The 13,511-nt window shown below is 43.4% G+C and overlaps 1 long non-coding RNA gene across 1 annotated transcript; it reads right to left on the bottom strand.

Annotated features, from left to right (window-relative positions):
• Nucleotides 1–5,192: 5,192 nt before the first annotated feature.
• LOC131910257 (uncharacterized) lies at nucleotides 5,193–5,953 on the bottom strand. Its single transcript, XR_009379077.1, has 2 exons — nucleotides 5,808–5,953; nucleotides 5,193–5,408 (listed from the first exon to the last, which is right to left on the bottom strand). It is a non-coding gene; the product is annotated as an uncharacterized LOC131910257 (long non-coding RNA).
• Nucleotides 5,954–13,511: the final 7,558 nt, after the last annotated feature.

Here is a 13,511-nt window from a genome sequence, read left to right as displayed (position 1 = left end):
TTCCAACTCAATTTGCTGTGTAAGACTCATAACTAATCTTCCAATGGTTATCTGTCTGTCTGTCTGTCCATCTGTTTGTCTACCTACCTATCTATTTTATTATTTATTGGGGCTGGGAAGTTGTGCACCATTGTGCAAATGGAGAAGCCAGAGGACAACTTTCAGAAGTTGGGTCTCTCCCTCTGTTTTGTAGGTCCTGAAGACTGAGCTCAGGTGGTCAGGCTTGGAGACAAGCACCTTAATCCACCAAGCCATCTGCCCACCCTAGTAATTCACCTTAGCTGAGGATTTCTCATCATTCCTCATGTAAGGATTTCTAACTCATTAGAGGAAATACTCTTTCATTCTTATGGCTCTTCAATTACAAACAGCCAAATGAGACCAAGTTAATTTAGATTATATTGGTGTTTATTAGCCCACAGAATGAGAAGCAGGGCTAAAGAAACAGATGTCACTGGGATGCTGTTGGTCTCTCTGATTTGCCATTTGCCTTTAGCTTAGTCCAGTGCTGGGAAAGGAGCCAATCTGTGCTTTGGTTAAAGCAGGAGAAAAATGTCAGTACATTTCAGTACTGTTCACAACAGCTAAGTTCCAGAATTTCCTTCGATGTCCATCAGAGGAATGGATAAAGAAATGTGAGACATGCACACAGAATATATCTATTCAGCCACAAAGAAGAGTAAAATTGTGCTGTTTTCGGGATCTTATCTAAATGCATTGTATACCCCTATGAAATTCTCAAAGGATAAATAAAATGTTATTTTAGAAATAAAAATGTCCTTATGAAACCCATTATTATATATAAAGAATACATGCCAATTAAAACAACAGCAATATGTGGGTCCTGCTGGCTGCAGGTCCATTTCTATGCTAAGCCTCTGTGACTCTATCATTCCCCATTGGCAATGTAGAGCCTCGAAGCACAACCACATGGTCAGAGACAAGGCTATGTATTCCAGAGTTACACTCATGCTCAGTTAACATCAGGGGGTAGGTTGGCTTTATGAAGACTGTTAAGTAATGAAAATAGTATGTCTTTCTCACAAGATAGGTTGTAATTTTTGGCCACATTCTTAAGTACCCAGTGCCAGTGATTCAGCCAAAGCAAAGATTTTTACATGGAAAATGACTTACTTGTCAATGCTACTTTTAAGTCCTTATTTCTGTTGCTCTGATGTGACAGAACAGCAGGGTAGTGTATTTAAGGAGACCACCAGTTGCTCTAAAGCAGATATCATTCAGGACCAACAAAAATGGATGGGGAATATAAAAGATGTATGGGATCATAAAAGTCATAAAGGGAAGGCTCACAAAACTTGTTAAGAGTCCAAGTACAATGGTTTAATGATAAAGTGTCTTTTAATGGGTAAAATTAAAAACCTATTCTAAATGAACTGAAATGTCGACAAAATTATAGCAATGGAGACTCATATTGCTTTAGTTGTCAAACTAGTAGATCAAGAGAATGAGGAGTCAAAGCCCTTAAGCTCCTAGGTCTTTAAAAGGCTTTCAAATACTTAAAGAATGAAGGATCCTTGAAAATGCTAATAAGGGCTAGTTTAAAAAAAAGTCCTGCAGCTGGAGAGACTTAGTGGTTGAGAGCACTTGCTACTCTTGTAGAGGACCAGGGTTCAGTTCTCAGCACCAATATGGCGGCTCACAACCATCAGTAATTCCAGTTTCAGGGATATGATGCCTCTTCTGGTCACCATGGGCACTGCATGCACATGGTGCACATACATACAAGTAAACACTCATGAATATAAAAGTAAAAGTAAATAGTTTTAAATAATCCTGATACAGACATTCATCAACTTTCCTGGAGTATGTTTTCTATTCTGAACATTCCCTTCCCTTCACCAAAATTCAGTACTATCCCTCTCTTCCTTGCTAAGAATGTCATCTAAGTTCTGGGGAATTGAGTGAGGTGTCAAAAAATTCGGCAAGGGAGGGACATGGTAGCAGATATTCTGTATCAGACCATAAAGACATCTGTCAAGGTATCCAGTGTTCTATCTGGTCACTAATCCCAGATGCATGCAGGTCTGCACTGAGTCTAGGAGACTCCCAGGAGTGAAACATAAGCCACACCATTTCCCCGGCTCTCTCTCCACCCTCTGAGTTCCCTCCCTGCCCTGGGAATCATTTCTGTTTCTGGAGGCAAGAAGCCTCACTGCCTTCCCATACTGCCTCCTGCCAGATCTCCTGTCTGTGTCCTTCCCACTGCTATTCTGCTCAAACTCCAAGAATATGTTTCTTTTTACTCTGACTTTCTATTCCCTCACCCGAATCAACCCACCCAAACAAGGTGCCCAGTCAAGCCCCAGACCCACCCAAACAAGACGCTCAGCCGAGCCCCAGAGACCGATGGATTCCATCTAGGGGTGAGGCCAGATAGGGCGAGCCTGTAAAGTTCCCCAGATGATTCTAATTCATGATGAGTTTAAAAACTCAAGAGCACTTAGTTAAGGGGAAGTTCTTAAAAAAAAAAAAAAAAAGGGAGGGGGGAAGAAAAATCTAGTTAATATTTCATGTTATTTCCCAATCAGTATTACATAATCATACACAAACAGTGGTGGTTAGGCAAGTCCTTGGAAACCAATTTGAACCTAAGCCTGAAAGAGAGATTAGAAGAAAACCATAAAAAACTGTAAAAAGTACATACCACACCACAGTAAATACCTACTAACTGGTGGGGGTGGGGAGGAGGGGAGGAGGGCTCGGAAATCTGAATGCCAATCCAGGCAGAACACTCAAAAATCCTTGCTTTCTATCTTGTACTCTTAATTGTCTTGGGTTTTTTTGTTGTTATTTTGTTTTTTGCTTTTTCTGAAGAGCATCCCGTTAGGACCAGGCTCCATGGATTTTCATGTGAAGGAACTGAATCTAACTTGGTTGCAACTGGTAACCAATAAGACGACCCAAAACTAAATCAAACCCCGACACAGCTGCCAGGGGAATGAGGCTTTCCCCAGGTCCAGAACGCTGCTGTTCTGTCTCTGAGGAGGGGCAGGCTCTGCCTGGGAGCACAAGGCCATATCCCGCTTCCTGTTCAGCTGCCCTGGGAGCCGCCCAGAATGCAGGTCCTCAGGAGATGCAAAGCTTTTGATGTGGGTGAAGACTTGAAGTACACTGAGTTCCACATCAGAATGGGTCATTGGGCTGTGAGGCCATTACTTCAGCCATAAAAATCTCATTAGAAAAGATGCCACAACAACAGACAAACATACGGAAACAACTGATTCACAAAGAAAAGGTTGTAGCATTCAGTCCAAGGTCAGTGTGCAAAACACAAGTTCCAGAGCCAGATCCAAATCTTGGCTCTCCCTCCTGCCTGCTGTGTGCCCTTCAGCAGGTTACTGACCCTCTCTGTGCTTCACTGAGCACATGTCCAAAGCAAGAGTTATTACAAAACTTCCCTTGCAGGGTTTTACAAAACTAAATCAGGAACTATTGATTAAGTGCTCAGCAAATGGTGTTTAAGACAGACTTTCTGTTTAATTCCGTGGGTGAATCTCTTCTATGACATGGTGGAGATCAACTTGAAGAGTGTAAGTGATGAGACAACAGTGTGAAAACACGGGTGGCCACATAATAGTGCTCAACACTGCAGTGCTGGAATACGTACGTGTGCCACTTGTGTGCAGTGCCCATGGAGGCAAGAAGAGGGCACGGATCCCCTGGAACTGAAGTTACAATCAGTTATGGGTTGACATGTGGGTGCTGGAAACAACCTGGATCCTCTGCAAGAGCAGCTGGTACTCTTAACCTTTAAGCCATCTCTCCAGTTGCTAGCTTTGTGTGTGTGTGTGTGTGTGTGTGTGTGTGTGTGTGTGTGTGTGTGTGTGTTTTCCAAGGGCTCCCCACAGACACCAAAATTTGAAATTTCTCAAGCATGCTTCCTAAGATGGTGAAGAATTTGCACATGCCTCACCCCCAGTCCTGACATCTTTCAGTGCATTCTCTAGGTTACCTACAATACCAAATGCAATGTAAACTCTGTACAAAAAGTTGCTAAATTGTACTTTTGAGGGAATAGTGATAAGGAAAACATCCACATGTGTTCAACACCAACGCAGCCATCATAGGGCTAGATAAACTGTATGCCCTCCTTGTCTGGTAGAATCTGTCAGTGAGGAAGCCCAAAGGTATGATAGTGAAGGGTCTGAGAAAGGAAGATCTAGTCTGTTCCCCTCTATAAAAAATATTTATTTAGGTATATGTATGTTTGCCTATGAGCATCTATGTGGACCATAAAATGCCTGCCATGCCTGTGAAAGTCAGAAGAAGACATTAAATCTCCTCCAACTAAAGCTACAGGCTGTTGTGAGCTATCATGTGGGTTCTGGGAACTGAACCTGGGTCCTCCCCAAGAACAGTCAGTGTTCTTAACCACTGAGCCATCTCTACAGCCACTAGTATGCTCTTCTCAATCATTCTGTGTTTTTTCCAAGGTTGGGGAAGTTCTGGGCACTGCAAAGGATGCTCATTTCAGTCTCATCCCCGCGCCTCTCTGTTTTGAGACAGGTCTGATTATGTGCTATGTAGGTCTGGGTAGCCACAAACTCACTAAGTGGGGCAAGCTGGCTTTGAACTCACAGATACTGGCTCACCTTCACCTCCCAAATGCTGGGATTAAAGGTTCGTGTCACCACACCTGGCCCTTCAGTTCCACACTTACATATTGAACACGTGCATGGAACTACCTCTCTCTCTCTCTCTCTCTCTCTCTCTCTCTCTCTCTCTCTCTCTCTCTCTCTCTCTCTCTCTGTGTGTGTGTGTGTGTGTGTGTGTGTGTGTGTGTGTCTGTGTGTGTCTGTGTGTGTCTGTGTCTGTGTGTGTCTGTGTGTGTGTGATGTGTAGCATCACAATAAATAAAACACAATAACTGCCCTAAATTCATAGAGCATGCTGAGGGCTTTCCAAGGCTATGAACTAAGGAAGGTCTTACTGATTCAGCAGATGCCAGCAGCTGACCTTGGGAGTTGACTCAGTCAGGAATCCTCAGAATCTGTGTAAAGGCGGACATGATAGCAGGGTCTGTAATCCAAGGGTTCATATGATGAGGAGGGGGGCAGAAATGGGAGAACCCTCAGAAGTGTGCAGACCAGCTAGCCTTTGTACACAGCTGCCACCCACAAGAGACACTGTCTCAAACAAGGAGGAGTGAGCGACACCTGAAGCTGTGAAGCTCCACGTGTAAAGACTATATATTGTCAGTCAAAACCTTTGCCTGATCCCAAGCAGGCTGCAGACTATCAACAGTTTGACCCTCCAAATCTGTTTTCCAGGTCCTTCTCGAATTTCCCAGAATTCTCCTAGAGGAAGGGGGTCCCTGGTATCACCTCTTCCATGTCTTGGTTCTTCTAGAATATGTTGCTGGTGTTCGGTTTTCCTTTTCCTCAAAACTTAGGTAGAAAAAAATTTAAATAACTCAGATTTTATACAAGAATGGACTTAATGATACATAAAATTCACTATTTAAAGTAAGAAAGGTGGTTTTGAAAAATCTGATTCTTACTCACAAGGTAAAATATGTATTATGTTAGAATAATAACATGGCAGTAGGCACAACGGGAGATAATTACCACCTCTCCTTCCATGCTGGGTCTTGCTTTCTCTCTTGCCCTTGCACTCCTCTAGTGCACACAACCCCCCCCCCCATGTTTGCACACTGCCTCGTGATATCCACAACCTGACCCAGAGTCCAGCAGTCATGAGGAGAGCTGCACCCAGAGCACACAAGTCAGAATGTGTTTAAAAACTAAAGCAAACCTCCCACGTGTGGGCTGAGACCTCACTCTTACCAGAGAGCTGCCTTAGGAGAATGTGGGCTGATGTGAGGGCCATCTTAAATGACAGCTCCCTGGCCTGGCCTTAGATGCAGTTGAAAAAGTGTCCTTCCCTGTTGTCTCAATGGTAATGGTCAAATCTCACTCATGTGTTGATGTATTTTCCTGCAGAAACCAGAAAACCAAAAGAGAAAGTAATAGAACACTAAGAGGGAATTAGAAGGCTTTTCATAATCTTTTAAAACTCTGCCATCAATTACTGTTTCGTTTATCTGTGGCTGTATCTGCTACTAGGGAAGCCCAAATGTAATAGCATAAAACTGCTATGACTTTTCTCAAGGAGGAAGGAGAAGGAGGGAAGGGGGTGGGTGGGACGAGGAGCAGCTCCCACTCATTCTCATGCTGTTGCTGTCACGTGCAGACTGGGGCCTGTGTCTTCTAGCAGCTGATACCAGCTGTGTTCTAAGTGCTCAGCTGAGCTGAGCCACGACACCTACACACGGGTCTCTGTGTGCCCTGGGCTTGCTTTCATCAGGACAGCTGGGTTCCAACAGCCCACATCATCCTGTGCCACCTGTGAGGACCAGTCTCTATGGTCTTGTAGTGACTCTTCTGCCACCTTCTACTTACTGTGAAAGAGCAAGAGAAATGGACTAGACTACACTCCTGTTTGGAGGGGAGTTACAGAGCTTACACCTGACTGCCGCGTTGTAGCTCATCATCTTAGTGTCTTTTCTGAGATTCCTCATATCCTGTCAATCACTCACCCCAGGGTTCACCCCCACACAGCACTAGTGCTCTTCATGTTTTGTAAATCTTAATTTGAAGCTGGAGCTCACAGCCCCTTTCTGTGTTCCTACCTGGTACATGGCTGTCCACATCACCACTGCACCTTCGCATTTGGAGCCCTACTACCTTTCCGGAACCTCCTATACCTTCCCAGTTCTAACAGAACTGGGACAGTTACTAAGGGAGCTTTGCTCACATTCCTGGTCATGGGTTCCACTATAGATATGCTCCCCTGATCCAGAAAGACTGGGTTCCTCCCCCACTCCTGCTTACATCTTCTGCTGTGTTTGGAAGCTCTTCTCAGCTCTATCTCCACACTCACACTCATTGACGAGTCTTTCTTCAGCTCAATTGTGCTCTAGTTACCTGTCAACCCACTTTAATTTTCTTGTTTTAGAAAGAAAGACCCAAGTTCCAGTGTTATGGTATTCAATAAGGTCATCTGAGCATTGTGACAATGAGCATTCTCTCTTCTTTTTGTTTTACTTTAGGACAAGGTCTTACGTAGGGTTTTGAACTCTCTGTATAGCTGAGGATGACCTTGACATTTAATCTTTATGCTACACACCACTGTTCCCACTATGAGCAATGCTAGAGATAAATCCAGTCTGTGCATGTCAGGGAAACCCCCCTGCTGCTGAACTATGTCACCCTCTTGAGTGGCACCAGTCTTTTGCTTCTTCCCTAAGTGAGCAGTTGGACCCCGGTGGCACCATAGAACACAGTGGTCTATCCTGGGAAATAGTGACCAAGGAGATTGTCTCTCTTTGAAGATGGTGATGACAAACAGGTCCATGCTAAGAGTTACACACCTATTTTCAGAATCCATAGTCATCCTAAGAGAATTGCAATGTCTGAAGACCCCAGAGGCCCCACGTCAATACACACTGGAGCTTACGTAGCTGAGGGTTCTCATCCCAAATTCCACCAACAGCAGGAAGTTTCTTATGACTAAAGCTGTGGTTTAAGTCCGCATGCAGCAGAAACTTCCCAGGAAGACCAAGGAGATACACATAGCCTCAGGCTGAAAACACTCACATGCAGCCACAGTATGGACTTGTCTGGTTTGAGTCTGTCCACTAATAAACTAGTGGATGGCACGTGTGCAGCTAGGAATTACTACAGAATTTCTCATGAATTTTTTTCAGTTGATCGGATCACCCAGTAGCATATGCATGGTATCATCTCTATTTTTTGACCTCTATGTTAAATACAGCCTGCCAAGTGAAAGGCTGTGGGAGAAGTTTTCAGACAGAAGTTTCACTTCACTTGGTCCAGCCAGCTCCTTCAAACCTGAATTCCCAGACAAACACCCAACTGGGTATGAAGAAGGATAGTTGTGTTGGTTGTGCACATGGGTTCCCTCCAGGAAGTCTGAAGTGAGGAGTGGATGGCACTCTATGAGGGTCTTCCTGTACCCGTCAGATAAGCTAAGAGAATGCTGAATGGGAAAGAGACTCCAGTTGACATTCCCTAGAAGAATGACAAGCTCGAGAGTGTGCTCATGGATTCCATTTGGAGAGACTGGTGATTGGATTCCTTTTACTCACAAGCACTCACCAATGGAGGTACCAGCAGGGGCAGTGCCTTTGAAACCTCAGCAACACAGTCCTCCTTTATGCCTTCAGCAAATATCGGTTGAGTACCTATTGTGCTCAGACACTATTCAGATGCCAGGGATACAGAGGCCAACAAAGCAAAGTCTTTCTCTTGGAGAGATTATGTCCTAGAAAGATGAGACAAATGGTTTATGTGTGGGCTGACTAAGAAGTGCTGGGAAGAAAAATCAAGCGGGGGAAGAGGGAGAGGTAGAGCCTGGGAGTGGAAAGGGGGTTGTTTTGCATAGGATGATCAAGAAAGCCACTGATAGAGCACCATTGGAGCAGAGGTGTGAGGCAGAGGCGTGGAGGAGGACAGTGTGAGGGTGTGGAGGCAGGGGTGTGGAGGAGGCAGGAGTGTGGAGGAGGCAGAGGTGTAGAGGCAGGGGTGTGGAGGAGGCAGGAGTGTGGAGGAGGCAGAGGTGTAGAGGCAGGGGTGTGGAGGAGGCAGGAGTGTGGAGGAGGCACATAGAGACAGACAGGATACTTCTAGCAGAAGGCCAAGCATGAAGGGAGAACTCAAGGTAGAAGTCGCTTCAGCCTGTCCCACCACTGCCCTTCCCCAACTCTTTCTAGCAGCTCAAAGCTTTAAAAATTTCTCTTTACTTCATACCAAGACATAGGCTATTGCAAGACCTTAATCATGTTCCCAGTAAAAGAAAATAGGTTTTCTTATCTTCTCAAGAAAACAATGTCCTTGTAACCAGCAATAGAGGTTTATGTATTCACAAATGAGTGGCATTCAGAAAAAGAGAAAAAATTCAGGAGAGGAAAAGAAGACAGAAAATGTGGGGGAAAGGGAGATCAAGGAGGGTCAGCCACCGAACAGCACTCCTCTCAGGGCCCCTAGACTTGTGTCTCTGAGATTGTCACATATCACAATGTTACAGTTTCAGTCTGTGCTCTGAGGAAAGGTTCTGAATAAAAGTAACTGGTACAGGAAGGGTTTATTTGGCTTGTACTTCCAGGTCTTGGTCCATCACTGCAGCAGGTACTTAAGACAGGAGCCTGGAGGCAGGACCCATGGAAGAATGCTGCCTGTTGGCTTGCCCTCTGGCATTCACTGGCTCATGCTTAGATTCATATTCATCCCAGGATCATCTGCCCAGGAAATGGCATTGCCCAGTGTAGACTGAGCCCTCCTACATCACTGAAGAGAAAAGACTATCCCTCACAGACATGTCTATGAATGATCTGATAAAGACAATCAATGGATACCTTCTCAGGTAATTCTAGACAATGGTGACAATTAAAGCTGCCCAGGATGCAGAGAAAAGTCTCTCCAGACAATGCACAGGTGTCACTGTGGTATCTCCAGTGACACCAAAAGGAAGGCTGACAGACTTTGACTAACCTGCACACATAGAAAACAGAGCACCAAGCCCAGGACCCAAGCAAACCATTTCAAAATGAATCCTTAGAATGAATAAAATATACCTCTGACATCTACTTATGTCATGACCTAAGGAGTAGATCAGTGTAAAGCACATGCTTAGCATGCTTGAGTCTCTCTGGGTTCACCTATGGCACCTCGCAGGGAAAAGACCTATTCACGTGAAGTAAGGCAAGCAACTTGCCTGACTGTGAAGACTTCCATGAGCACATTTGATTAAAGAATGATTACTGTGAAAAATATTTTCTGTTTTAAAGATTTATTTATTTTATGTGTATGTATATGTGGCTAAGTATAATATATATGTTATCACATGAATGCAGTGCTTGCAGAGGTCAGAAGAGAGCATCAGGTCCCCTGAAACTGGAATTACAGATGGTTGTAAGCTGCCACATGGGTGCTGAGAACTGAATCTTCTGGAAGAGCAGCCAGTGCTTTTAACTACTGAGCCATCTCTCCAGCCCTGAACACATTTTCTTTTAAGCACATTTTAAAATTATATAGTTGGAAAGCCTCACCATCTTGGTCTAGTTTATTCATGTACTTATATATTTTATATGTTATTTTCTCAAGTACAGCAAATTCCCAGTCCTTGGAAGGCCCATCTTATAGCTAAATGATTTTTTTTCTAAAGCGGCATCTTTATTCAATACTGAAGACTTCCTAAGACACTTCTGTAAAGCTTTTTAAATTACCTGCACCAAAGACTGCTAGCTTTTCAAATATCATTAATCCTGTTCTTAACCCTGGCTGTCACCATAGGATGCAGGTGTTCCGGTCTCCCAGCCAAACCTGAGCCTCTGGAAGCCCTTAATAAGCAGGTGTTGATTGACAACTGCCACCCTTGCTTTGGCTCAGCCATCTGCAAAGAGCTATGATGCTGGCTTCTCTGACTCAGGTGTGAGCTGGCTGAGGAGTTCTGTCCACCCAATGCATTGCCTGCAAGTTGTTACACAAAATGAAGTTAAGAACACACTCAGAGAACAACTGCTTATGTTTTTTTTTTTTTTATTTTTAAAAACTTGCTATCAACACAGAAGATTGTCATTCAGAAAATATCATTGAGTTCAATGTTTGGTAGATATACAAACAAGAGAAAACCATTTCTAAGATAGTTTCAGAAAATAGCTGACAGGACAAAGGGGTGTGTGTGTGTGTGTGTGTGTGTGTGTGTGTGTGTGTGTGTGTGTTTATCAGTTACATGAATCAAAGTCTTGGTATATAGACTAGGTTGGCCACTGATTTTCAATTCTCCTGCCTCTTACCCTGAGTGTTGGTTACAGTGTGTGCCACCACACCCAGGTACTGAATTGTAGCGTTTATCTAATTATTATTTATCAATAAAAAAACTTGGGAGTCTATTATCCTGTAAGAACCTGAATGATCAGAGAAGTGGCAAAGAAGTGATCAGATCCAAAAGAGCTGAGAATCTTTCTAAGATTCACCCTACTATCTCCTGTGTCTCTTTATATGACTTCCGTCCTCCAAAACCTCTATGGCTAATTTTGGTCAGCTGTGGCTAGCTCCACCCTCTGATTCAAAGTAAACTTTATTGGCAGTCTCAGGAGTGTTAGAGTGTAATCAAAATGTCCCACAACACTGAGTTCTGTTCCATTGCCTAGAAACAAGTAATTCTAGACGCCAAGAATAAAACCTAAGTATCTTCAACTGCATGGACCAACAGCAGCCTGGAAAGTGGCCCCTGATAAAAGAAACCAGGAACCTCCCTCCATGGTGGGTTCTTAAATTTTTAAGTTTTTTCAGTGAGTGCAATATATCTTTAATGAAACCAGAACTGTGCCATCATATTCAAGAAAACATATTCAAGGAAGATGAACCACAGCAGGCAGCAAATGAATTGAAGGCAGGAGAGGCGTGGGAGGGATTGTTACAAGTTCACCACACTTGTTTCTTGGATGACTTCACACAGAGCCAAAGTACAATCCCCAGATACAAACCGTTATTGTTGGCTTGTACTGACCTTTAACCTACAGAGTGTGAGCATGGGAGCACACTCTTACTTACTAACCAAGCATTTTAAAAGGTAGTCTGCTGTCTTACCCTGTTTTTGTTTGTAGGTAGCACAATGCCACAGATTAAGTAACAAAGTAGGTTTATGTGGGCTCAGAGTCTGGTCCAAGGATAAGAAACTATATCAGTATGTCTTCTTCTTGCTGTCAGAGTTCAGAGGTAGCACAGGGCGTCCTGTGGCACTAGCTGGGAAGAAGAAAAGAGACCCAACCAATATGACTTTCCTGGTAGACCCAGTCTAGAGAGAACTTATTTATCTATTACTCTCATACACAGAGAAATCTGTTCAAGAGCACAGACCCCTAATCATGCCCTAAAGGTCTTCCCTGGACCTAGTGCTTCACACCTTATAGCGGAGATTAAATGTCAACAAGCTTTTCAGAGGAGATAAAATTAAAATTTTATCCTGATGAACTCTTCTCTCCCATGGTTTGGGAAACCAGAATGAAACACAACTGATTTCTCTTACTTTTTTTTTTTTCTTGAGGCAGAGTCTTATGATGCAGCCCAGTCTGGTCTCAAACTCATGATTCTCCTGCCTCAGCTTCCTAAATACTGAGATTATAGGAACGCACCTCCATGCCTGGACCCTGTCAACTTTACACCAGATAATTGACAGGAGAAATTAATTTCCCCACTCAAGTCTTGGGATCAAATAGGAGGTCCTAATGCTCAAAAGAAACATCCTTCTGCCGGGAATTGTGATGTTGGTTCTGTTCAGTTAAGAGCTGAGACCTTGCACAGACATTCTGGGCTCATCACACACTTGACCTGATAAGCAGAGAGGTCTTTATACTGATGAAGTAAGAGGAAGACATTGGATGCTGTGACTGCATGGATGGTAAGGAACAATCAGCCTAGAGCCCAGGGGGTTGATTGGGGAACCTCTTAGCAATTTCTGGCCTGAAACTTCTAGTCCACTGAACTAGATCAAGGAGAGTGTCAGATCCTGGATGGATGAGAATAGGAGTCATGCTACTAGGTAGAGATAAAATACAACTCCAGCTGAAATACAAAACTGGCAGGAAATGGAGTCCCCGGTTGGGTGTTCCTTACCTTCATGTTGTGTGAAATCAACATCTTTTTTGTCCTTGGACTCTCAACCATGATTGCCTGTGGCAAGAACTATTCACACTCACACAGTCATGAGTCCTCTACAGAGTTAACCAGTACCCAGCTAAGGTTAATTTTCTGAGCATGTTGCATAATCGAGTGGGCAGAGCTCTGAAGTTCTTCCTCTTTTTTGTGTGTGCAAACATGAATTTGTGCACGTCTGTATAGATATGTGTGTGTACATGAGTGTCTATGTATATACCTCTCCCCCCCTCCTGCTCTCTCTCTCTCTCTCTCTCTCTCTCTCTCTCTCTCTCTCTCTCTCTCTCTCTCTGTATACACACATGTATGCCCAGGGTCTCACACATGCTGAGCAAGACGCTACCTCTGAGCCACACCCTCTCCCCTTCCTGACATTATTTTTAAAACAAGTTCAATTGTATTATATCAACAATTTAAATTTAAAAAAAAAAACTCTTTATCACCTCAAAATTACAGAAAAGAGACCTTGAAAATGTTCATGCCTTTTGACTTTGACTCCTTCTGAGACTTTATGGACTCTATAGAAGTCTATAGAATCTATGGAAATTAAAGAGATGAAAAATGTATATTTCAGTATTGTATGTAACTGATTTAAAAACAACAACAAAAGAAAACAACTCAAAGCAACCTTTGCGTCAAGCGGTAGACAAATTGTTTGGCAAATTATGGAAATTTAATAAGTCAGAATAGTATCTAGCCAGTATCAGAATACTTGGAAGGCAAAATTAATGACACAAAGGAAGTAACTCTGCTGAATCTGGGGGAAACACAGAATTGATTCCAAACAGAACTCCTTGTTGTATTTGTTTTCAT

Source organism: Peromyscus eremicus, chromosome 5 (genome assembly GCF_949786415.1).
Source record: "Peromyscus eremicus chromosome 5, PerEre_H2_v1, whole genome shotgun sequence".
Classification (NCBI taxonomy): Eukaryota; Metazoa; Chordata; class Mammalia; order Rodentia; family Cricetidae; genus Peromyscus; species Peromyscus eremicus.
Note: the sequence above shows the minus strand (reverse complement) of the source record. Positions and strands in the feature narration are given on the sequence as shown.